Source organism: Ceratotherium simum, chromosome 27 (genome assembly GCF_057802395.1).
Source record: "Ceratotherium simum simum isolate JZ-2026a chromosome 27, ASM5780239v1, whole genome shotgun sequence".
Classification (NCBI taxonomy): Eukaryota; Metazoa; Chordata; class Mammalia; order Perissodactyla; family Rhinocerotidae; genus Ceratotherium; species Ceratotherium simum.
The window spans coordinates 30604163-30630152 of NC_141926.1; the positions used below are offsets into that span (position 1 = coordinate 30604163).

Genomic DNA, 25990 nt, shown 5'->3' on the forward strand with positions numbered 1-25990 from the left:
TGAAAATACCTAGTTCCTAGTAACTATCATGCCCAGTTGTTCACTATGACATAAATGGTTCCAAAAAATCACTTGGATGGAGGAGGGGTTGAGGTCAAGTCCACCCAAAATCCATATTGTCCTTCTTTAAAGCCACCCAAATATAGTAACAATTTTTTTTATTAAGCACAGCTGATTTCCTCCTCAGTTTTCAGTACAGTGTGAATAGACACATCTTCCTAGAATAAATATATTATCAAAAAACTTGATCTGTAATCTAACCCAAGTAAAAATAGCATGCTTCTATCTATGTAAGTGTACCTTCAAGACAAGTGATCCAATGCCCCTTCCAAGCAGATTACGGACCTTATCTAAAATATTGGAAGTTGACGTTGTCATGATAACATACTCTATGTGCCTCTATTTTATGTTTCCCCATCTTTCTCCGACATTTTTGACAGATAGAATCAGGTGACACCAATTCCCTGAGCACCTGAACAGTTGTTTCTGCTGCTGCCTCCTCTCCTGACTGACCTCTTCGTATCCTTCTCTTCCTCTAGTACCATGGAGAAACTTTGACACAAGCCACCTGAATGGTAAACAGAGAAATTAACAAAGATGAGAAAGTTTAAGGCGCTGGTTAAAAACAACTTCTTCAGGTGTAAGATAAATATCTTTTAAACAATAAATACCTTTTAAAAAACACAAATAATGTGAGTAGAATATTCAGGTAGAATATCTGTAGCTAAATCTATGTCTCTATTAGACATTCCTTAAACCATGTTTATACTAAAACTTTATGCTAAAATTAAATTTAGTGACTACTTTTTACATCAAGAGATGGAGAAGAGGGACAAATGAGAAATTTATGAATCTAGAACACATTTCTCTTAGATAGATATCTAAATTCAATACTGAATTTAAATTCAGAAACTACAATCCAGAGAATGTATGTGGGTGTGTAAACTTAGCTAGATCTTGCCGTAGGGTTAGTGATTTCTCTTCTGATTTTAATATCAACTTTTTTTATTTCCAGAATTGCTGGAAAATAAGGTAAAATAAATATAATTGAGAAAAAATGTGTGCTATAATATGTTTCATTATTTTTGAGGGAAATATACATCTAATTTCAATTCTATTCAATGGAATAACATTAATAATTAAAATGCATATCTTTCAGAATCCAAGTAGTAAAACAGTAGTTTATATAACACTGCTCAACTTAGGATAGAAGCAAACCACAAATTTTTTTTTTCCAAATACATTTCGGAATTTATCATTTTGTACATCATAGTGGTTTTGATGTTATTTTATATGAGTATATATATATTTTGTGTGTGTGTGAGGAAGATCAGCCCTGAGCTAACGCACATGCCAATCCACCTCTTTTTGCTGAGGAAGACCGGCCCTAAGCTAACATCTATTGCCAATCCTCCTCCTTTTTTTTCCCCTTTTTCTCCCCAAAGCCCCAGTAGATAGTTGTATGTCATAGCTGCACATCCTTCTAGTTGCTGCATGTGGGACGCTGCCTCAGCATGGCCAGACAAGCAGTGCATCGGTGCACGCCCAGGATCCGAACCCGGGCCTCGAGTAGCGGAGCGCGCACTTATCTGCTAAGCCATGGGGCCAACCCCCAAACCACAAATTTTGGTGAAAAAAAAATCTTGCCGTGTTTTGTTGGTATTAAAATGCACAAACCTCTGGTAAAGATGCTCTTGCTTGGACAATAGTGACAGAGCTCCTATTTTCCAGCTTATGGGGGAAAATGAAAGTATTTTGAATCCCAAGGGCATAGGCATGACAGGGATTCAGTGTTCAAGATGCATCCACAGGAATGTTATCAAAGATCTGAATCTGAGTATTAGAGAAGCAGAATATAAGCCTCAACTGTAAACATAAGACAAGATAATAAACCTGCATCCCTCTGAAATCAGGAGGAGGTTGGAAAAGAATGTGTGAAGAAAAAAAGGAGCAAGAGTCCTGTGCATAGATTTGGAGAATGGACAGGATGTCAGATATCTCTTCTTATTGGTTGCTGGCTACATGGCATTGGGAAAAATCCGATTATTGCTAAATATGGCTTCTCAATCAGTTAATGCTATGGATGTTTCTCTTCCCCTGAAATTCATATGTTGAAACCTAATGACTAGTGTGATGATATTAGGAAGTGGGGCCTTTGGAAGGTGCTTAGGTAGTGAGGTGGATCCCTCAAGAAAGAGTTGGTGCTCATAGAAAAAAGACCCCACAGAGCTCCCTAGTCCCTTCTGCCATGTGATGTTATAGCAAAAAGATGGCCATCTAGGAAGCAGGCTCTCACGAGACAGTGAATCTGCAAGCTCCATGATCTTGGACTTCCCAGCCTCCAGAATGGTGAGAAATAGATGTTTGCTGTTTATAAGCCACCCAGTTTATGGTATTTTTCTTACAGCAGCCAAAATGGAATAAGACAGTGGGTAAGTAATCCCAACTCCCTAGTCTACCCAGGAGGAGAAAATTACTGGCAGATCATCAGTTGTATGTTTTTCATTTGATTTGTGTATGTGTGTGTCTGTGCTTGTGTAAAGATGTTAGAGTTGAGAAATAACTATTAACCAATAACCAGAAAGGACAGAAAGAATTTTCACTCTCTCTGCACTACCAAGAAGATTTGAACTAAAATAACAAGGGATTGCTTGAGCAAATACCAAGTTACATAGGTATCTAGAAATGGTTTAGCAAACTACTTAATAAAAAGTCTCTTCATTCATGTATTCATTCATTCATTTATTTGACACATTTTAATTGTCCCAGCCTCTGTGAGTTGTTAACATACTCCCTTTCTTCACCCTAGAAATTGGAATCTTTTGGCAGGCTTAGCTAAGAATTGTAAAGGGGGACTGTGAGCTATAAACGTGAATTGTCACTAACTTGCAGCGTGACATTGGAGAAGTCACTTAACTTCAGTAAAATCCTATAATGTCCTCATCTGTAAATGAGACTATCCATAAGTCCTGGTTGAGCACTTGGCAAATAGACCTTGCAAAGGAAATGATCGATTTAGTTCCTTTGTCACCGCTGAGCTGTCACATATCATGCTTGCTTTTGTGCATTAGTCTGTTCGAGTACATCTAGAAAGTGCCTTAGGCCTTACCTGTTAATTCATTTCTCTGGCATTTGGTGCTACCTGAATTTAATGAATGGTGCCTAAAGATGATTGCATCACTGTGAGATAAGTTAGAGCAAAATCCCTACCAAATGCCGTAGAACCAAGGAAATAAAATTTGAAAAAAAATGGCAAATCTTCAAAATAAATGAAAATTAAAATCTGGAAATAATACACCAAGAAAAGAGTCAGACTGTCACAGAAAGACTATCGCTCACTATCTATGGAATTCAGATCACTTAGAGACCATTTTAAGGTATATAGTACACTAACCGTTGGTTGTGGCTACTAACTAGAAATACAACCCCAAGAGTAGATTTTTCACGTAATAAATTTTAAAAAGTACCCAATTAAGTCATATGCATGTGGATGTCTAATTTTTTGTAAGTAAAAAATAACCAACATATTTAAATGACCCATCACTTCATCTAGTATACTAAATTGCTATAAGAGCCGTTGCTGTCATGATAACAATACAATGAAAAATGTGTTAATCAAATCTCTAGAATAGGATGTAGAAAATACACTTTTTATTCAACTTGCTGAAAAGACAAAGAAAAATGCATTATAGCATTGCGCCTTCCGATGAATATTACTTGCTTAGCCCACAGGGCATGATGTCACAACGTGTTTACAGGATTATTGTAATTTTAATTAAACCTCCACTTTTCAAGGTACCAATTGCAAGGGGATATAACTTGAAACTGGTAAGAACAAAATATTTTAAATGTAAAGTACCAGTTGCTGTGTTTTATAGTATTTACTGCATCAAAATAGAAAAGAAAGATGATTTATAGAACAGGCTATAAGATACATGGCAATAAGAATAAACATTTTCTTGTTTATTTATCACCCCGCTTCTGTACATGAAATCAGGCATACAAGTGCTTCAGAAGCCATAACTGGTAGTTTCAGAAGGTCCTTAGATAGTGATGAATCTATTGTGAAACAGAGCCGAAAGAGATCACCTTTGGTTTAGGGTAAAAAGTGGAGAGGAAATGAAATGGCCATTGGGAAGGTCTGACACACTTCCTTCTCATTCACAAAAAGAAAAAGGCAGCAACAAGGATAAAGAAGAGGGAAAAAGAAGATGAGGAAGGTAAAGATCCTTTGTAGGGACCACTAACCAAACAGGCTAATTGGGACGTGGGAACATGGCCTGAGTGGATTGACTGCATCCCTGGAAATGCTTTCCAAGCACCTTCTCCCTTGCCTCCCATGAAATAAAAGTAGAGTAAATGGTCTAGGCCAGGCCATGTCCTAAGTGCTTACACAGATTAATTTGTTTAATCTGCACAAGAACCTTAGGAGTTGGATACAATTATTATCCCCACTTTACAGATGAGGAAGGAGGCAGGGAATGGTTAAGAAATTTGAGCAAGAACGACCAGCTAGTAAGCAGCAGAGCTGGGATTTGCGCTTTCTGTGCCCACAGCGTACGCTCTTATTCACTAGGCTACAGTGACCCCTAACAGGTGTTAATGAGCAAGCGTCAACACATATAGTCACTGGATGCCCACAATTGATGTATTTATGCAGAATATTGGCCTTACAAAATCATTTTTAAATAAGATCCGTTAATTAAAGATATAATGTTATGGAAAGAACACTGTGTTAGTCTGCTAGGGCTGCAGTAACAAAATATCACAGCCTGGGTGGTTTCAACAACGGAAATATTTTTCTCACAGTTCTGGAGGCCAGAAGTCCAAGATCAACATATTGGCAGGTTTGAGTTCTGCTGAGGCCTCTCCCCTTGACTTGCAGACAGTGCCTTTTGCTGGGCCTTTGACAGGTTCTGGTCTATCTAGTCTTGAAATGGGGCTCATAATGCCTATATTATAGGGCTGCCATGAGAACTGAACGACGGGTTGTGTGTAAAGGGCCGGCCACAGTGTCTGTGAAGTAGAAGTTACTTAGCAAACCTCCATCTGTTCCTTACTCTCCAGCCCACCAGCTTTCGTGCTGACTCTTCCATGGCCTTTGACCTCGCACTTCTACCTCCAGTATTTATCTCTGATGTTCCTTGGCCACTCATCATAAAAGCCACACGCTTCAATGTCTGTGCTCAGTAAGATCAAGGTTTGTAAAAATTCAGATGTAAGTACATGGAGATATTTCCTCACAAGTTCATAAACAAGGGAATACGTAATTCAACTTGGCTTCTGACATATGAAATTTTAAGATTTAACAGGATTGCCTGTTGTATCAGGCCTCCAAGCTTGCCTGGACCACTGACTCTAGCCCAGAAAAATTCTCTAGAACAGACTTGCAGAGGCAAAGCCCCAGGGCCACTCTGGATCACACAGAGGTGGACAGTTAGCAGAATATCAGCCCAGCCTGTTCATCTGATTCTGCTAACAACCAACAGGGACTTTAAACGTTATCTTTTTATGCTGATGATTTAGAGAAGATATATTTGAGACTTAATTATCCGTTTAATTATTTGAACATATTTTGTAAAATTAATAGTCACATCATACTTGTTTATGATAAAAAATAACTTATACATAATTTCATGTATTTATGTGTATGATTAATCCTTATTTTGTCCTACTAAAAATTAGAAATACTTTATTAATCCCAAAGGAATAATGATACTGAAATATAAGGAAAATTTGTAGGTATTATTCCCAGATACAGGAGAGGCAATTAGGTTGAGTCTCTTTGGTATAAAAGCAGTGATAAAAATATGTCATTTAAGAGTCATAGAATCATAGCATGGAAATGGGACTTTTCCAGGAAAATGGCTTCCAGTGGCAGCCAGGAGCACTGCCACTGTGAGTTGTGAGTGTCCAGTCCTGACTTCAGACAACGGTCTAAATGAATCTGAATTCAGAAACCCAGATCCAAAGACAAACATGGGCCCAGGAAACCTAGGGTAAATGATGTGGACAAGACTTTTGAAGCCACTCTGCATCAGGCAGAGTGGCTGGGCAAAGTTCTGATCAGTCTTTGATCAGTGAGAACTAGTTCATAAAGGCAACTTGCAAGCAGTCATAGCAGCTCCCAGGGCAACAGAAGTGACCTCAGGCTTGTGCTGGCACTGTGGTGTTTGCAGATTGTAGGAACAGTGACAGAAGCAAGAGATTCAAGTTGCCTCCAGGTAGATTGAATTAAGATCTAAAGAAGTGTTATACAGCAGTAGTATCGACATCAGCCAGGTTTGAGGAAGAGGGATGAGGCACGAGGAATAGATGATGGCAGGCCAGTAGTGGGAGAAAGAGTGGTAGTGACTTCAAGGTGGGTGAGCTATGGTGATATCCAGGGAAGATGTGAGACTGAGTGAGCAGGTGAGGCCAGGACGTAGATGAAATGCCTTTGCAATAGTGGGAGATGAATGGGGAGCTCTAAGGCATACATGGCTATTTCAGCACTCTAAGGCAATTTTGGAACCGGACAGGAGGAGTTCTGTGTGCTATGTTCCCCACAGCCGCAGCAGCAGCAGCAGCAGCGATGGCACAGGGATGAGCCCAGAGTAGCTGCAAGCCCAGAGGCAACCAGCAGGAGGAAGCCTCTAGCAAGAGATAAACCCTGGGGACTCAGGGGCTCTAGAAGCTTCAAACTTGAGCTGAACTGACCTGGACTCAGAGGAGGACAGAAAGGAACTTGCATGCTTACACTCTATGAAAATGGAACCCTTTCAAGGACTTCCTGAACTTGCATTTCGTTTTTCTTTATGGAGCCCTAGAAATGGAAGCTGAAAAAATATACTTGGGAAAAACACCTACTTAGACCCCACCAAGGGACTGGGACAGGAGGGTGGTATGTGGGGGCAGGGAGTGGGGAGGCGGATTTTTACTTTAAATTTTATAATTTCAGTACAATTTTTTCCCACATGCATGCATTAATTTTATTTTTAAAAATTTGAAAAATAACAGTCTACTTCTTCTATTCACACACACTATTTTATATAACTCAGTGAAAGATGTGCTTTTGAAATACTAGAGAAGAGACATTGAGAGAGAGTAGAAAGTATTTGGTTATTATATAAACAATATACATATTAACATGGTTTCAAAAGCTTTTTGTATTATCTTCTAGCTTGAGACTAACCTAGGAAAGTTTAAGCTTTTATCCTGATAAAAGTCAATGCTGCCAAAATTTACAAAATATGTGATTTGTGATCAAGCAGATTTATGTAGAATTCATAACAGGGTTTCTTGGTGGACTATTAAGTATTTGTATAATATCATGGAGATATGCTTACTAATATGAAAGATGTAATTGACTAGAACTGACTTTACATTTTATTATAGTATTAAGTGGCATAACCAGATTACTTTTTGTTTGAAAAATTGGCATTTATTTTAAGGAGTATTTGAAAGGATGAAGAAATTGTCTTGTAGATTTGATCCAGTCTTAAGTTTTCAACTTTGTTCAATGAATTCCGCCTAAATAACCTCTGACATTTTTATCCAGTTATGGGATGCCCCCACATGAACGCATTTGAATGCTTTAGTGGCTGTGTGAAATGAATCACTGATGATTCATGAAAGAGACAGCCCTATCATTAGCCTTGATAGGATGTAATTTGATTATCTGATGGTCGTGTTGCTCATTCCATTTTTGAACATGAATATTTAAAATATTGAAAGGGCAAAATAATTCCAAAGAAAGAACTGGTCAATATTTCAAAAGAATACATTATTTCCCAATTCATGTTAACTCTAACTCCAGAATATCAAATTATGCTTTTTTTTTCTTTCTAGCATAGTAAGGAAAGTAATGGAAAATATTTACCTTTGAATAAGAATATTTAAATCAGATTTGTGTCAATTTTATCTCTAATTTGAGTACATTTATGTGAATATAATGTTCTGATTTGTTAGAAAAATTTAAATCATTGGTTAAAAGGTGCTTGTTAACATATTTTCCAGGAAATGGCATAGAGCGTCTAGAATCACCCGTAATAGGTATAGCGTTGCTGTCTTTAAGGAAATTCAAAACGATAAAAATGGGTTCTTTTTTAGCTTATTATCAGCTTGAAGGGCTTTTCTGTTGAATATTGTCTTTTAACATATGTTAGTCTTGGTTTTTATTCTGAGTATATAAAAAGGAATGATTTATGACTAGTTTTTTTATTTCTGCATTTCAGCTTCAGGATAAAGCTAACTCTTTGGTTTCCTTTCTTTAGACTTGAAACTAGATAGTAACAAACAGTGTTAGTTCTCACAATCATTCCCCAAATTATCAAGCACTCTTGAATGGTATCAACACTATAATGTATTAAGTCGCTCTGTTTTTTTCTTGTTTTTATTTTGAGTATATTGATACTGCCACTATCCAAAAGATTCCAACTACCCAGGTACCCTTGAATTCACATGGGGGCTGAAGCACTTCTCATTTGTCCCACATTGGATTCCTCAGACAAAGGTATCCCACTTTAAGTAAAACTAATATACATATATGCAAATTTAGACAACAAATTATTAATATGAAATGAAAACATTTTTATTAGATAGCTATTATTCACAAAGTATCTACAATTTCACTTCTAACTTCCATAACAGACCTTGAAGGTATGTACTATTTGGTCAATTTTAAGAGGAAACAAAGCTCGGGGAGAATGGTGCAAGGGTGGGCAGAGGGAGAGAAGGAGTAGGGAAGCCATGAGTGATCTCACTGCCATACGCAGTGCTCTTCTGCTGACACTCAAACTGAGACCAGCAGGGTTAGAAGTAGCGTTTTGTCCACCAGCACACCACCTAAATTAAACTAAAGAGAACATTTCCCTGGCAGGTGTAAAAGCTTCTAGGGAAATCAATTCACAGAAATAATAACAGCTAACCCATACAGAGTAAAGAGCTAACCTAACAAACTTTGCATAGCAGTTGTTGCCTGGATGCTGTAAAGCTAAAGACCAAATGAACTATACACAAATACTGTAGTCCAGAAAGGAAATCTGTTCTCACAGGGTTATGATTTAGCAAGTCTGTAGCTACCTAACGTTTAGCAATTTTTTAAAATTATTTTTTGTATATTACATCCCCAGGACTTATTTATCTTATACCTGGCAATTTGTACATTTGATCACCTTCATCCATTTTGTCCATTCCCTACCCCTGACCTTTGGCAACCACCAATCTGTTCTCTGTATCTATGACTTTGGTTTGTGTATTTTTGGATTCCACATATAAGTGATATCATACAGTATTTGTCTTTCTTTATCTGACTTACTTAACTTAGCATAATGGCCTCAAGGTCCATCTGTGTAGTCCTAACTGGCAGGATTTCTTTTTTTTTTTTTTTTTTTAATTGATGTTTTAATGGTTTCTAACATTGTGAAATTTGGGGTTGTACATTTTTGTTTGTCCATCACCATATATATGACTCCCTTCACCCCTTGTGCCCCCCCCACTCCCACTGCCCCTGGTAACCACAGTCCAGTTTTCTCTGTCCATGTGTTGGTTTATATTCCACATATGAGTGAGATCATACAGTGTTTGTCGTTCTCTTTCTGGCTTATTTCACTTAACATAATACGCTCCAGGCCCATCCATGTTGTTGCAAATGGGACGATTTTGTCTTTTTTATGGCTGAGTAGTATTCCATTGTATATATATACCACATTTTCTTAATCCCATCGTCAGTCGAGGGACACTTATGTTGCTTCCACTTCTTGGCTATGGTGAATAATGCTGCAATGAACATAGGGGTGCATAAGCCTCTTTGGATTGTTGATTTCAGGTGTGTTGGATAGATTCCCAGTAGTGGGATGGCTGGATCATAGGGCATCTCTATTTTTAATTCTTTGAGGAATCTCCATACCGTTTTCCATAGAGGCTGCACCAATTTGCATTCCCACCAGCTGTGTATGAGGGTTCCTGTTTCTCCACATCCTCTCCAACATTTGTTGTTTTTTGTCTTGGTGATTATAGCCATTCTAACGGGCGTGAGGTGGTATCTTAGTGTTGTTTTGATTTGCATTTCCCTGATGATTAGTGATGTTGAGCATCTTTTCTTGTGCCTATTGGCCATCTGTATATCTTGGCAGGATTTCTTTTTTTATGATTGAATAATATTCCTTTGTGTATATATACCACATTTTATTTATCCTTTCATCCATTGATAAATACTTAGGTTGTTTCCATGTCTTGGCTATTGTAAACAATGCTGCAATGAACATGGGGATGCAGATGTCTTTTTGAGATAGTGTTTTCATTTCCTGCAGATAAATACCCAGAATAGATATTGCTGGATCATATGGTAGTTCTATTTTTAATTTTTTGAGAAATTTTATAACTACTTTATGCTTTATTTAGCTAAGATTGACCAAATAAGTGACTATATTATATATGATGAGAGCCAGGTTTTTCACTATCAGAGAAAGAGTTACAAATAAGGAAAGGGAAAAGGTTACGATAAACCTTGTGGTATGGAATTAGAATCAGAGCTACCAGTTTGGTTTTTAATATATAAACATATATACATAGAAATAAATAAAAATATATATGTATGTCTGTATGGTTTCTAAATATTATTCTCTAATGAAAAGAACCAGAGCTTCTTGAATTAGTGGTTGATTCTAGAGTTAGGGCAGAAAAATACAGAATGACCCTGCAACATCTTATGGGCCAAAAAGGAAGAAAGTGCTCAAAAAAGAATCCAGACATGTCAAAAGGACAGAAACTCCCAATGGCCAAAGCCAAGTAGCAAATTAAATAATGATGCTATTAAATATCCATGAGTCTAATGTAAATTAAAAATTGAGAAAATACATAAATGCACACCAGCTGACTCTTCCTTATAAAAATATTCCAATTAATAAATAAAGAAGAATTGAAGAAAATTCAAAATCACCATTAGACAAAAACCACAGTAATAATTGTTATAGGCAAAATTCACTGATGAATGATAAAATCAGTAGATGAAAGTTTGAAGAGAAACAGGATATTTGCAATTTCAACACATTCCACCCCGCAAAGATATTTGTCTATTACAAAGTGAATAATAGTAGCTTGTAAGAAAACCCAACAGACATTATCTTAACCAAGTGATCCAGGTTAACATGACCAGTAATAAGAAATAGTGACATCAGGTACTCCCTAATATGTTGCACTGAGACACAATGTCACTTCTGCGGTATCCTTATCAAAAATGCATAAACACAATATAATCATCAGAAAATATCAGATAAACCCAAATTAAGATATCGTCCTTGGAATAACTGCCCAATTCTCATCAAAGTGCCAAGGTCAAGAAAGACAAGGAAGGACTGAGCAACTATCTCAAACTGGAGGAAGACTGAAGAGACATAAGAACAAAATGGAATGTGGGATCCTGGATTTGGTCCTGGAATAGAAAAATTGCAGAATAGAAAATTGCAGAACCAGGTTTCAAGTTCAAGATCTTCACCACTATGATTTTGCATGTTCTGAGGCTCAGCTAATTCAGAAATATTTATAGTTGCTCTTAATTCTGCATTGACATTTGTCAGGGTACTACAACTTTACATAAAACATAACCCTGGAAAAAGAAATGCTATTTTCAAATATTCAGTGCTAAGTGACGTAAAAAAACCTCATTCTCTTGCAGTAATTTTAGACCAAATGTCACACCATGAACTCTCGAAGTGGGATCTTACAAAACAACTAAATGGCAATATTTGCATTCAAAAATGAAAATGCATCCATAAAGATTTTATGCTTCATTACTTTAAAAAATCGTTAATAATAAAATATATAATGACAGTTACTGATGCAATAAAGTTGCTAAAATGATGAAAAATTGCAAATAATGTATTTTATTACATTCAAAGAAGGTTTTAGGTGGCTCTACTCTGATTCTGAATTTGTTATAGAGAATTAGTAGTTTGGACATCTGTATGAAAGAGGTCATTTTTATCATTGGAAAATAGTTTTGTAAACTGCTAATTCTTCTGAAGAATACAGGAAACTTAAATACTTCACTCACGTACAATTGGCAATTAGAAACAACCTAAGTGGGGAAAAAAAGTCTTATGTGATTGTTTTCTTCTGTTCAATAATATTTGTAATTAGAATGTAAAGTTGGTAATGTATAGCAATTTGGCCAAAAAAAGCATAACACTTTATTAAGTTTCAAATTGGATAAATATGAATTATGTGAAAAGACATTGTTATGGTTACAAAATAGGGTGGGATTTAAGTTAAATAAGAAAGGAATATCTCCCAGATTACAACTCTTTAAACTAGAATGAAATAAATAATTTTCTTCTTTGGTGATGTGGCATCCAAACAATTAGAATTAGTTCTGATCTGGAAGCATATATTTAATCAATATATAATCTTCTGTGATATTTTTGAACCAAGACTGTTGAAAAATACTGAGGTAAAAAAAGTTATCTTACTTTATATATATTGAAGTCAAACCTGGAGGAGGAAGGGTATGCAAAAATATTCTATTATTTTGTTTTGTTATAGCTTGATACATAATTTATGGTTACCACTACTTTCTGCTCTTAAAACACACTGCAGGAAAAAGCTATCTGAATACGGTTAAGTCTTCCTGGAAAGTACTTGTAAAGAAAGCTTTTCCATTTAATGGTTAAAAAAAAGGTAAATAGAATTTATGTCTGTCCTGGGCCCAATTAAACTTCCATTCAAAAGTGTCCTGACCAGAAAATAAATTGCCTATGGATTCTGAATAAGGGTTTTTACACACTTGGAGGAAAAAAAAAAGTACATCTGTGGAAAAGTATGATTTATGAAAGTATTGATTTCTTTGTTAAATAATGAATTAGGTGTCCTACCACAATATTATTTATCAAACTTTTTTGTCATATAATTAAATTGTCACATAATGGATTGTACCCATATAGATTCATTAAATATTAAAAACTACATGTGACATTACTCACCTTATCTTTGGCTAACAACACATTTCCTCTGTTCTTTTCCATTAAGGTCAGTAATGGCAGCCACCATCCTTACTATCAGCCCACGCTTACCAAGGCTGCAGAGGCCAGGAGCACTTGCCTTTAACTTACATTGGAAAACCCTGCTCTGTATGACTCAAGCTACCCACGTATTGAAAACAAGTGGCACAAAACCATTGCGTTCAATTTAAGACAATCTGACAAATGAGGATAAAAGACAAAAATGCCTATAAATAAAATAACTTAGATATATTAAATTAGATTTGCATTTGACCAGCCCCACCCATCTTGACCACCCTTGATTTTTCCCTGAAACTTCTGCTACAGCCCTGACTTGGCCCTGGGCCGTGGCTGCTCTGGGTTTTTCTCAGTGTGTCTGGCCCTCCATGTATGTTAACAACTACAGCCACCCACAAAGTGTCACCTCAGCTGCATAAATGTATTTCTGCCTTCCCCTGATCACTAACCCATATTCCCACTTGAACTGACTTTCCCCTAGGGCTAACCTGAAGTCTTCACCAGAATTAATACTTTTGGTCACCACATAATCCATCTCCACCCCCTGCCATCCCACAAATATAATGAGTTCTTATTTCTCCACGCTTTCCATTCAAGAGCTGACACTGTTTTGTAACTGAATTCCTGTATCTTATATCCCATTAGCCATATCCACAGCTGTATTGGGGGGTGTTGCATGGACTGGGAGATGCTGGGACAGTTAACAATATTAAAAGTTTACAGTGATTGTGTGCTTACTATACATCAGGCATTATGCTAAACATTTGCTTGCATTATCTTAGTCAATCATTATGACGACCCTATGAAATGGGTACTCAGTATTTTCTTGTTTTATTTATGAGGAAACTGCAGATTAAAGAGGTTTAATAATATTACAAGGTCACAGTCCCAAGAAATGGCAGCACGAATTAAAAAGTCAAATATGTCTGACTTCAGAATCCATGTTTCTAGGCTCTATGTCCCATTGCTTCTCAGCGAATAGGTGAAAATAAAAACTGAAGACCACAGGCAACTCTTATTCTGAAACCTTTGTAACGAGTTGGTAATTTAAAATCCAGTCATTCTATGATCAGGAATGATCTCTGCTGCTATTTTTAAATCTAAAATCTGCCTCTTTTAGTAAAGAATGTGGAGGATTTCAAAAAGCTGATATTGCCCATCACACTTCCCTTTAGAACCCTAACCTTTTTATTATAGGTGAATTGGAAACAGGAATAAGGACATTATCTTTCAAGGCCATAGAATACATGAACTTCAGTGTTTTAGGCCCAGCTGAACTTGCAGCCTTCCCTGAAGATCCCTCTCTTCAGATAACTCAAAGGAGACAGACAACAGAAAAAGATACTTTGGGGAAATAAACATGAGTGAGACAGTCCTTATTTTTAAGAAATTTTTCACTCATCATACAAATGAATATGAGTGCTATAGGAAAAGTAATAAAAGAACCCTTACTCTAGACAAAGAGAGAGAGAAAGAGAGAGAGAGAGGTCTATTATCTGGGGATTTCAGAATAGGCTTCATGGAAGAAGCGGCACTAGAGAATTAGAGACAGGTATTGAAGAATGAGACCAATGAAAGGCCTTCAATAAATTTGTAGATTAAATGAATGGATAAAAGAAGGAGGGAATTTGACTTTATAGATAAGGAGAGAGAGCAATTCAGAGGAGACAAGAACTTTCAGGAATTCTTGGAAACAGAAAAAGGCTTAGAATTTCATTCAGTAATTACTGCAGTATTGGTTTTTATTCATTCCTGCATTTATTCACAAATCATACACTGTGTACCCGGAGCTGTACATGGTATAGGGAGGGAAAGAACAGAGAAAGACACCGTGCCCTGGCTGCATTTAAAAGAGTTTGATGTGAGGAGTACTCAGTGTTTGGAAGTGGCCAAAGTAACTTGGGCCTGTGACACAGAGGCTCAGAAATGCTGGGCTAAGGGCTTTGGACTTGATTCCTGTGGTAACTGGGATTCTTTGACAACTTTAGAGAAGAGAGTGAAATGATCAGTTTAGAGTCAATTTGTGTAGATTTGTATATCAGGTTAAAGAGTTGCTGTAAGACAGGAAGTTTTCATGGACATGAAGGTGACCTTGTAGTGCTGGAGAAGCCTGAGTTGCTGAGTCAGAAAGGAAAAGACTAAGTATATAGGATTTCTTGTCTGTGGAATAGTGACTGGAAAGGAGGCCAATACTGATGGGGAGAGAAAATGCTGAAAAGGTTACTGAGGGTTTGCTTGTAGAAATTTCAGGTTTTCTGAGGTTATGGTATAGATGGTCCGTTTGTTGGTGTAGCTTGCTGTCAGAGTACAGGCTCTGTAGTTATACAGCCAGGGCAAGAGTCTTAACACCTCCACTTACCAGCTATGCAACCATACACGACTAAGCTACTAACTTCTGTAAAGCCTTAGTTCTCTCACTTGTAAAATGTGAATAATAACTATCATCTACCTCTTGGTAATAGTGCAAGGATTAAACGTGATTATGCAAGTAAAGCATCTAGCACAATTCCTGGCACACGCTAATGCTGAATAAAGAGAAAAAGTGTCCCATGATATCCATGTAGACACATCACATGAGCTCAGTAGCTTTGTTGACTTCTGCATCACTGCCAAGGGGCGGCTCTGAAAGCTAAGGACTGACTATAAAGATGGTTGTGTAATCAAGATCTAATCAGGATCCAATAATCACAGCAATTACTTGCACAGAGAGACTTTAATATAAATAATTGTTAACTAGGTATAGGGTTGTTGACTAGGTAACTGAAAAGGCGAGAGAACTAAGTTATATGTAGTTAGCAATTCGACAAGTCATTACCACCCCTATGGCTGGGGAACAAAGAGAAGAGACCAGAGTCATCAAAACTCAGAAGCTTGAAAAAGCTGCAAGTCAGACCTCAGAGAAGAGGGCACTGCTTGCCTTGTTCTGGTGTCTCTGAGGTCAGATAGGGGTCCCATGGGGTCAGGACCCGGGTCTCTGGGGATGGTGAACTACAAGGAGGGTGCCTCTGAGGGGGGCCATGATGTAGCTATTTCTGCAAGTGTAGGGACAAAATTACAAACTGGACTCAAGTGCTGCTCATGTCAAGAAGCTCCTAAGAATTGTAAGGAACAAGGCCCTTCCTCCTCCAGCCTTCCAGTCTCCTACTAGTGCCCTTATTGGCAGAACCTCACAGAGCAGCCAGCGAAGCAGAAATGTGGCTAACAGAGTTGCAGTTTCAACATCACGGAGCAGAGTATATAACGGTGAATCTGGAGCTGAGAGACAATAGCTTACAAACTAGAATAAAACAAATGATTTTGAAAATGGATAAATTAAAAAAAATCAAAATCACCTTCTCAACTAAGCACATGATTTGGGAAGAATTTTGGTGTGATTAAGACTATGGTGGTGGAACCTTCTATAATTGTGGACTTGGTTACGTTTTTGTTTTACGAGTGGGATATGCAAGTAGACAGGATCTGGGGAATCAGGTGTGTAGGAGGAGATGGCATTAGGCTTGTCTGGGGAGATGAGGCAGATAAAATACGGAGAGGTATGGCAATTTTCATAAGGTGAGAAATTTGGGGAAAGAAGAATCAAGTAAATGTTATATTAAAAGATTTTTTTGTGGGCTATGAAGTAAGTGTGGAGTAAAAAGTAATTTTTTTCAGAAATAGGTTTGTGAATGTGTATTTATTTATTTACTTATGACACACAGTAAAAACATACCTGAGGTTAATGGATTTTAAAAATATTATCGTGATAGCATGATTTTGGATATTAATGTAATTTATTGCTTATTTCTAAAAGCCATTGTTATCTTTTAAAATAAATGACCATTTTTACTTTAAAAAATGAAAACAAAATAAACTTATGCAATCTTAAAGAGCTTCTACAAGACAAACAAAACCAGAATCAAGATGAACAGACAATTCACCAGCTGGGAGAGAATATTTGCAAAACATACATCTGACAAGGGGTTGATCTCCATAATATATAAAGAACTCACACAACTGAACAACAAAAAAACAAACAACCCGATTAAAAAATGGGCAGAGGAAATAAACAGACACTTCTCCAAAGAAGATATACAGATGGCCAATAGGCACATGAAAAGATGTTCAACATCACTAATCATCAGGGAAATGCAAATCAAAACAACACTAAGATATCACCTCATGCCCGTTAGAATGGCTATAATCACCAAGACAAAAAACAACAAATGTTGGAGAGGGTGTGGAGAAACAGGAACCCTCATACACAGCTGGTGGGAATGCAAACTGGTGCAGCCTCTACGGAAAATGGTATGGAGATTCCTCAAAAAATTAAAAATAGAGATGCCCTATGATCCAGCCATCCCACTACTGGGAATCTATCCAACGCACCTGAAATCAACAATCCAAAGAGGCTTATGCACCCCTATGTTCATTGCAGCATTATTCACCATAGCCAAGAAGTGGAAGCAACCTAAGTGTCTTTCGACTGACAACTGGATCAAGAAAATGTGGTATATATATACAATGGAATACTACTCAGCCGTAAACAAAAGACAAAATCGTCCCATTTGCAACAACATGGATGGGCCTGGAGGGTATTATGTTAAGTGAAGTAAGCCAGAAAGAGAAAGACAAGCACTGTATGATCTCACTCATATGTGGAATACAAACCAACACATGGGCAGAGAAAACTGTATTGTGGTTACCAGGGGCAATGGGGGTGGGGGGTGAGCACAAGGGGTGAAGGGAGACGTATATATGGTGATGGACAAACAAAAATGTACAACCCAAAATTTCACAATGTTAAAAACTATTAAAACATCAATAAAAAAATAAATAATTAAAAAAAATAAACTTATGCAATCTAAAATAGATGATGAAACATTCGAACCACTTTAAACACTAAAAACAATAGTTTTAGAAACCGTTAAAAGTAGATATTTTCCTGCGAGTCTATAATCAAATAAAAAAATTCAAAATTCAGAATAAAATTTTAAAAAGTAGATATTTTGAATATTCAAAATGGAATGAAATATAGAAAATTATTTTAAAGTTAAGGAGACCAAAGATAAATGATAACTAAATGCAGTGCATGATTCTTTATTCAATCTTGGATCAAACAGATAACACTAAAAGGTATTATGAGGATGTTCAGGGAAGCCTGAATGTGGGCTATACAGTATATTAAATAATAATGTTATACCAATACTAAATATTTGGAGTGTGATAACTGCATTATGGTTATACTGAAAATGCTGCCGTGTTTAAAGTAAACTGACATGATGTTTGCAACTTACTCTCAAATGTTTCAGAAAATAAACAAATCATAATTATATATATGAGAGGCAAAATGTTAACAATTGGTGAAAGGTATATGGATATTCATTGTACTCTTTACAACTTTACTGTGGGTTTGAAATTTTTTAAAATAAAAAGTTAAGGAATAAATAAAATAAAAATCTTATTAAAAAGAGTAGTTAATAACATTAAATAAAACGTAAATGGAGCAATTCTCATTATCATTTACTTTTGATTTTTATAAGTGTTAAAATGTTTTTGATTTTTAAATATTTAAATCTTAAAATATTAAACAACTTTTATTTGTAAAATTAAAGTTTACATTCTTGCTAATCTCATCTTAGTTGTCAAATAGAGATGTTGGCATACAAAATCTTTTCTGTTGCCTCCAACTCTGATATTTTGTGATCTTGTGTGAATTGAATGATGTACTACTTCAGGAGATGGAATCTCTTGCAGATCTTGACTTGATTTGAAATCAAAGCTGGTAGTAAGGTGATGCAAATGGTTAGTATTCTTTGTGTTTTATCTGAAAAGTAATTTTGGAAGCAGGACAATATGGCTTAACTTTGAGAAAATATTTTAAAGGTTTTATTTGTTTGTTTGCATTGTTTTGTTACAATTTAAACAATTCCTCTAGTGTTTTTATTCTTCTGCTGTACATTAGCCATACTCAGAAACTTCATTCCTTTGGGCCACTGGAGTGCCTTGTCATCCTACAGTTTAGTACTTCACAGACCTCTACTCTAATGGTTTAAGAATAAACATGATTTATTCAATCACCAAGAGAAATATGCTATGGAAGAATACAACTCTAAACATAATGCAAAAGAAGGTGGTGTTTTAAGAATTCGTGTCAATATTCCACATTTCCTAAAACAAAATATATCAGGTTTATAGTAATTCAACTTAAACTTCACTCAATCTTTTCTAAAAAACAAAGTAAGTGTGGTATAAGCTACCAATAATAAAAGTTAGAGTGTTAAAATGTTTTCTTTGTGTAAAAAACTTAATTTGGTTGTAAAAGAGAGTGAGTATTTTGTCACTAATTGTTGAAGAAATTTTTATATAAAGAGCTGTTTAAAACTATGTTTAAAATATGTTATTTGAGAATTATTATTATGTTGTCTAATATTAAATCAACAAGCTATGCTTGAAAATTACTTTTGAAACGTTTATATAAAAAAAAATCAGTTGAGGCCGGCCCCATGACCTAGTGGGTAAGTTTGGCGTACTCCAGTTCGGCAGCCCAGGTTTGTTTCCCAGGCATGGGCCTATACCACTCATCAGCAGCCATGCTGTGGCAGTGACCCACATAAAAAATAGATGAAGATTGGCACTAATGTTAGCTCGGGGTGGATCTTCCTCAGCAAAAAATTAAAAAAATCAGTTGGTAGTGAAAAAGTCTCAGAGTTGGGTGTTTCATTCTTTAGTGGGTAAAGGAAAAGAACAAATAAAAATTAAAAATAGAGAAGATATTGCTCCTATAATACTACATTAACAAACTGTTTAAAATGCATTCATCCAATAATAACATCAAGAATGAAAACAAATTGAGGTTTTACTACTTGTCAGATCATATATTATGTCACTTATTCCTTTTTGAAAATTTATAATTTAAAACATTAATATTTCCTTGAAGGAATAAAAAACCTTTTAGGTGGCTGTGTTATATTAAATCTAACATGCAGACAGACATGTATTATCCACTATGTTTCAACCTCCTTGCCCATCCATCTCTTTTCACACATCTTCATCCCCATAGAAGCATGAAGATATTCAAAAGGAAATTGAGGTAAAAGAAAAATGAGGACATGCTAGGATTCTGGGAAAATAAGGAGAAAAAAGGAAGCAAAAGGCAATGAAAAATGGAAACAAAAAAAGTCCTATTAAAAATACATGTTAGGGGCTGGCCCGGTGGCATAGTTGTTAAATTTGCACACTCCACTTTGGTGGCCCAGAGTTTGTGGGTTTGAATCCCGGGTGTGGACCAATGCACCGCTCATCAAGCCGTGCTGTGGAGGCATCCCACATACTAAATAGAGGAAGATGGACACAAATGTTAGCTCAGTGCCAATCTTCTTCAGCAAAAAGAGGAAGATAGGCAACAGATGTTAGCTCAGGGCCAGTCTTCCTCACCAAAAAAAAAAAAAAAACCATGTTAGATATAAAGTTTACTAATGCAATGACCACCTGTTTGTGCCTCACCTGGGTTAAAGAGAGAGCATTGCACCACCTTAGAAGCAACCAGTGTAGCTCTCCCTGTCCCATTCCCTTCCCTCTCCTCAGAGCTAACTACTCAACTTTTTTCTGTTTATTATTCCCTTTCTTTGCTTTACGGATTTTTGTTGTTTTTTGGTGAGGAAGACTAGCACTGACCTAACATCCATTGCCAGTCCTCCTCTTTTTGCTGAGGAAGATTGACCCTGAGCTAACATCTGTGCCTATCTTCCTCTATTGTATGTGGGACGCCTGCCACAGCATGGCTTGATAAGCCTTGCGCAGGTCTGCGCCTGGGATCTGAACCTGTGAACCCCAGGCTGTCAAAACGGAGCACACGAACTCAACCACTACACCACCAGGCTGGCCCTGCTTTGTAGTTTTACCAAATGTGTTTGTACTCCTACAAAGTGAGATTTTTAACACTGAGCGCTTACCAGGGACTATATTCTCCTTTTTTCTATCTTTCTTTTCTTTTGAAGGAAGATGTTTCTCTTCCTAGTGAAGCAATTCCAAGTTCTGTTTGCTGATAATTAAGAGGTTGAAGTACTTAACAGTTTTGCAACATGAAGGTGCAGGCAGGTAGCAGTTATTTCCAAGCCATCACATTTTGCTCAAAAACTTGCACAAAAATTCTATTTTTACCACAAACATACAGGCATGGGGTTTGCAGAGGTGGCTTCAAACTGTGTCTAAGCGGAATTCTAGAATAGGAATAACTACCAAAATTGCAAGCATTTTTCAAACTCTAAAGATGCTCATATATAGCCTAAGAAATAGCATAGCATGATCAATTGAAGTAATATTGTTTTTGGAGCACTTGGATTATTTTGACTTTCAAGAAAATACAGGAAAGGATTAAACCTTAAGACTTTAATAGCGGCTAAAGTGTAGTAAAAACATGCACATTAACTTGATTGTAAATCTAGCTGTTGAAAAGCTTTTGTTAAACAAAATTAATTTGTGGTCGTCTGTATATTTCCACCCTTACAAATTCTAAATCAATTTTATTAGTCAGAACCCTTATTTTACTTTCAAGAGTCAGAAACCCATCTCAAATGGCTTAAATGTTTAAGGAAGAGGAGGAGTTGAACATTCACATAATTGGTGGTCTAAAAGTTTGATGGTTTCAGCCACAGATCTATATTCAGGCACTGAAAACATCGGGAATCTATCTCTCTCTCCATCTCTCAGTTCAACTTCTCTTTCACCTTTAGGAAGATTTTTGCGCATGGTGGCAAGAATGGCCCCCAGAAGCTCCAGGGTTCCAGTTCTAACCTCCTGGATGAAAGAAGCTCTACTTTCCCAATGATTCTGCAAAAGATCAAGAGAAGGATCTTTTTGGGTGGAATGCCCATCCTTGTGCCACTGTAGACCCAGTGAGGTATATTCAGATTGGCCCAGTCAACCTCATGTGCCCACGTCCTAGGAGACTGTAGATCTCAGGAGAACAAGGACTCAGTCTTATATGCTTTTTAATGCTCACAGGTCAGCATAAATAAAAGTTACTCAATTTGTATTTGTTGAGTGGATTGTCTTAACTTCTTTAAGTCTTAGTTTCCACTGCATTAAATGAGAGCTATGACTAGCAACTCAATGTATATTTAAAGAGTGGTCCTCAGGTCACAATGATGAGCTATTGTTGTTTGAATTAGATAATTTTTTTTTAAAAAGCACTGAAAACTTACAAGGAGATAGCAGAAAGTTGTTTGCATAATTAAAAGTAAAAGCTAGTTATACTTGAAAAATTAAACATGGAAATGTTTTCTTTTAGAACTCTTTATTAATCTAATTCCTTCTGCCTCTCCCCTTTTAATGTCATGGATATTTATATCAAGAAGGACTTGCCTTCTTTTTGTGTGAACTCGAGCTACGCTGGGACCACCTGTAAATGCCCTGATTCTGTTGCACCCAGTTCTCTGCTTTTCCCCTCCCTCACTTTCTTACTTTATCCTCTCAAACTGTTATTGATCTCAACCAAACACCGCCCCCTCTTTGCTAGGTACAGTTGCTCACAGTCTTTTCTGGAGAGAATGTTTCTACTACCTTTGTCTTACCAAAGGAAGAATTCCCCGCAGGATTTCTCATAGCCCAGCAGCAAGGAAATTTAGTACAGCAGTCGAAAAATATGGGCCTAGATGGGACTTCAAAGCGGCTTCATTTCCAACAAATTGGCTATTAGCAAAAGACTATGCTCTCATTAGGAGACCATAGACTAACTCAGAATTATCAGTCAGCCATGATTTCATCTGCCTCTGACCAATTACAATCACTTCTATCAGAGGTAGTAGCTATACCCACGAATGAGGTGGATAATTAAAATTATATTATGTACCATTATCTGAAGCTTATTAAGTATTAGTCATCTTGCTAAGGACTTTATTTGCATTGTTAAATTTCTATGACAAAATGATTAGTGGGGAATTAACAATCCTAATTTATAGGTGCAAAAGCTGTGTTAGGATGTTACTCAATTTCCCTGAGTTCACTTGGCTGATAAAGGGAGAGCTGACTTTTGAATCCAGCTCTCTGGGTACCGGGTCCCATGTTCTTTATCTTTGTGCTATAGTGTGTACCTTAAATTCAGAGGAGATTTTCTTCTTGATTAACTTTTTGAATATAATATTTGATACACACAAAAAAATATGTTAAATGCAAGTTAGCAGTAGAAGAGACATATGCCTAAATTTATATCTTTGTGTTTAAACCTTTGTATCTTTAGTGCTTTTTTGTGGCTTTTTGTGACCCAACTTTTCTGCAACATTGAAATATAGACCTATGAAATCTCAGATAATTAGCTGTGTCAGCATCCTGGAAAATACTGTTGAAAGTCATGATTTTGGTAGAAAAAGATGCCCCAGGCATGAAATTCTACTAGAAAGCTCAATGATGCTTGTGAAATAAAGAGAAGTGCTGTTAGAAAACTAGTGAGGGATTCTGACTTTCTGTTTCTTTTTTAATTCTAACACTGTTCTTCCCGGTTTTGAGGGCTTTTCTGCATATGGGTTCTATAAAGTAGTTCCATCTTTGTGACTATCATGTTGATTGGAAGGGTATTCAGGATATTTACATGCTATTACAAATTTTGTGAGGTTCCTTAAAAGACTTCACTTCAAAACCCAATAGCCAGAATAAACAATGATTCTCATGATACCATTTTGGTTTTTGTTTTGTTTTACATTAAACACCAATAACACCAAAAATAAACCCACGTATCCTACTCCTGTCTCTTAGGATGGTATTATAATAAAAATATCGCTTATTTGTATTATGCCCGAATTAGTTAATTCATAAAACCTGTATATTCTATTTTCTTTTCTTGAAGTAATACTGTTATAGGAATTCTCACATGCCTATAATTAAATAATAATATTACTACATTCTTGTTACGAGGGTGAAGTAACAACATTATTTTACAGTTGATATTTTTCTTTTTGCTGAATTTTCTAAAGCATGATCTATACACATTTTTATTTTAATATATAGAATCATGAAAATGATGCAGATTTTTAAATGTTTAGTGAATTCTTCCATTTACCAAGTTTCTTAAATCGTTAAGACAAAGTCAAAGTAAAGATTCACCATTTTAAAAATCGTATTTCCTAAAATGAAATGGTGGAAACTTACTTGCTGATTCTTATATCTAACTATACTGCTTTTTTCTATTATATACACAGAGTTCATGGTGAAACTGGGCTTCATAATTAAATATAAAAATTGAGGAGTTCATACAGATATGCTAATAACTCCATTAAACTTCTCCCTTTATATGTAAATTTGAGCCCAGATGTGGCATCATTTGCAAGTCTTGCAATTAAAGCATTTTATAACTTCAGTTATGCAAAGGGGCAGCAGACTGGAAAATGGGTAAAATTGCTTGGCTAGTACATTACCATGGAAACACACTGACCTCCATTCGATTAGTTACCACTGAAGACTCAGCTATTAATTATAGTGGTCAAAAATGGATATCATCTAGATCTCCTGTTACCTTTTTAATATGGACATTTTTCACTTACTATAAATCTTTGACTTTTAGCAGCAAGGATCCCAAACTGAAGCATTAAAAGGGATACTGCTTAGGTAATGATGGAAGTGAGGGTCAGGAAAGGAATCTCATTTATCAGCCATATTCTGGATAGTTCTTCAACTTTCTGTAATCTATGCACTCTGTCAGGCAAGCTTCAAAGTGAATATTCATTACTGCTCATTTTCCTCATTGAACTCTTTGCATTCTGTGTGTCAGCAATTACCTCGCACTTTAGAAAGCTGGCCTCAATTAGGGCCACAATCATCACCAGGGGACTGCTGAAATAGATAGATGCCCCATTTTTGGTTGAGTTTTACATTTTCCAGCAAAAAAGTTATTTTCTTGGCAGAATATAAAAGAAGTGTTGTGCGTTAATTATGGAGGTAATTAATAAACGATGAAAAAAATTTGTTTGCATTTTAGCAGACTTGAACATAAGAATCTCGTATTTGATGAAGTTAAAACACGCTGTTCTTACAGAACGTGTTTTTTTTTTTAGGAAGATCAGCCCTGAGCTGACATCCGTGCTAATCCCCCTCTTTTTGCTGAGGACGACCGGCCCTAAGCTAACATCTATTGCCAACCCTCCTCCTTTTTTTTTTTTTTGCCTTTTTCTCCCCAAAGCCCCAGTAGAGAGCTGCATGTCATAGCTGCACATCCTTCCAGTTGCTGCATGTGGAACGCCGCCCCAGCATGGCCGGACAAGCGGTGCGTCAGTGCACACCTGGGACCGAACCCGGGCCGCCAGTAGCGGAGCGCATGCACTTAACCTCCAAACCAAGGGGCCAGCCCCACAGAACGTGTTTTGATCAGTGCATCTTCAGTCCTAAAATAATAAATATTCTTCAGACACACGAGGCGTAGTGATCAGCCACTGGAATACATCCACACTACACAGGTCATGGCTTCTTCATTCAACAAATATCTACTGACCATCTACTGTGTACAAGGCAGTGTTCAGTGTACTGGGAATACAGTGATGTCCAAGGGTGGCAAGATCCCTGCTCATTTGGAAGGAGATGGAAAATCATCTAAAAGGAAAATATCAGTTAATAAGAAGTGTTATGCCAAGGATTAAAACAGAGCTAAGGAATTATCAGGTATTCATTTTGGATAGTGGTGGTAGTAGTGTTAATAGTGTGGATAGAGATAAGTAAACACACTTACAAAAGTTTTCTTTGAAAATAGAGTTTTTTAATAAAAATAAATTCAAAGTTCAAATAAAAATAAAGATACTGTTACCTAACCAAAAGTGGGTTTGCCTCCTGGCAAGTTAGTCAGACTCTTGACCAGAAGTAGTTGTCACACAAAGTTGAACTTATTTGCAGCAAATAGGAGACCACGTGAAATCCTTTCCAAAATTGTGGCTGTCCCTGAACATGGGAAAGCAGGGGCCTTTTATTTCGGATGGGGAATGAATATTCAAAAGGGAGAGGTGGACATTCACTTGCACAGGCTCAGTTGGAAAATA

The 25990-nt window shown here is 36.6% G+C and overlaps 1 long non-coding RNA gene across 1 annotated transcript in view; it reads left to right on the forward strand.

Annotated features, from left to right (window-relative positions):
- LOC147913467 (uncharacterized) overlaps positions 1 to 23166 on the forward strand; it is a 268097-nt gene extending 244931 nt beyond the window's left edge. The window contains exons 2-3 of the long non-coding RNA XR_015548735.1: positions 5068 to 5200; positions 21707 to 23166. This is a non-coding gene — a long non-coding RNA (uncharacterized LOC147913467). The remainder of the gene's footprint in view (positions 1 to 5067; positions 5201 to 21706) is intronic.
- Positions 23167 to 25990: the final 2824 nt, after the last annotated feature.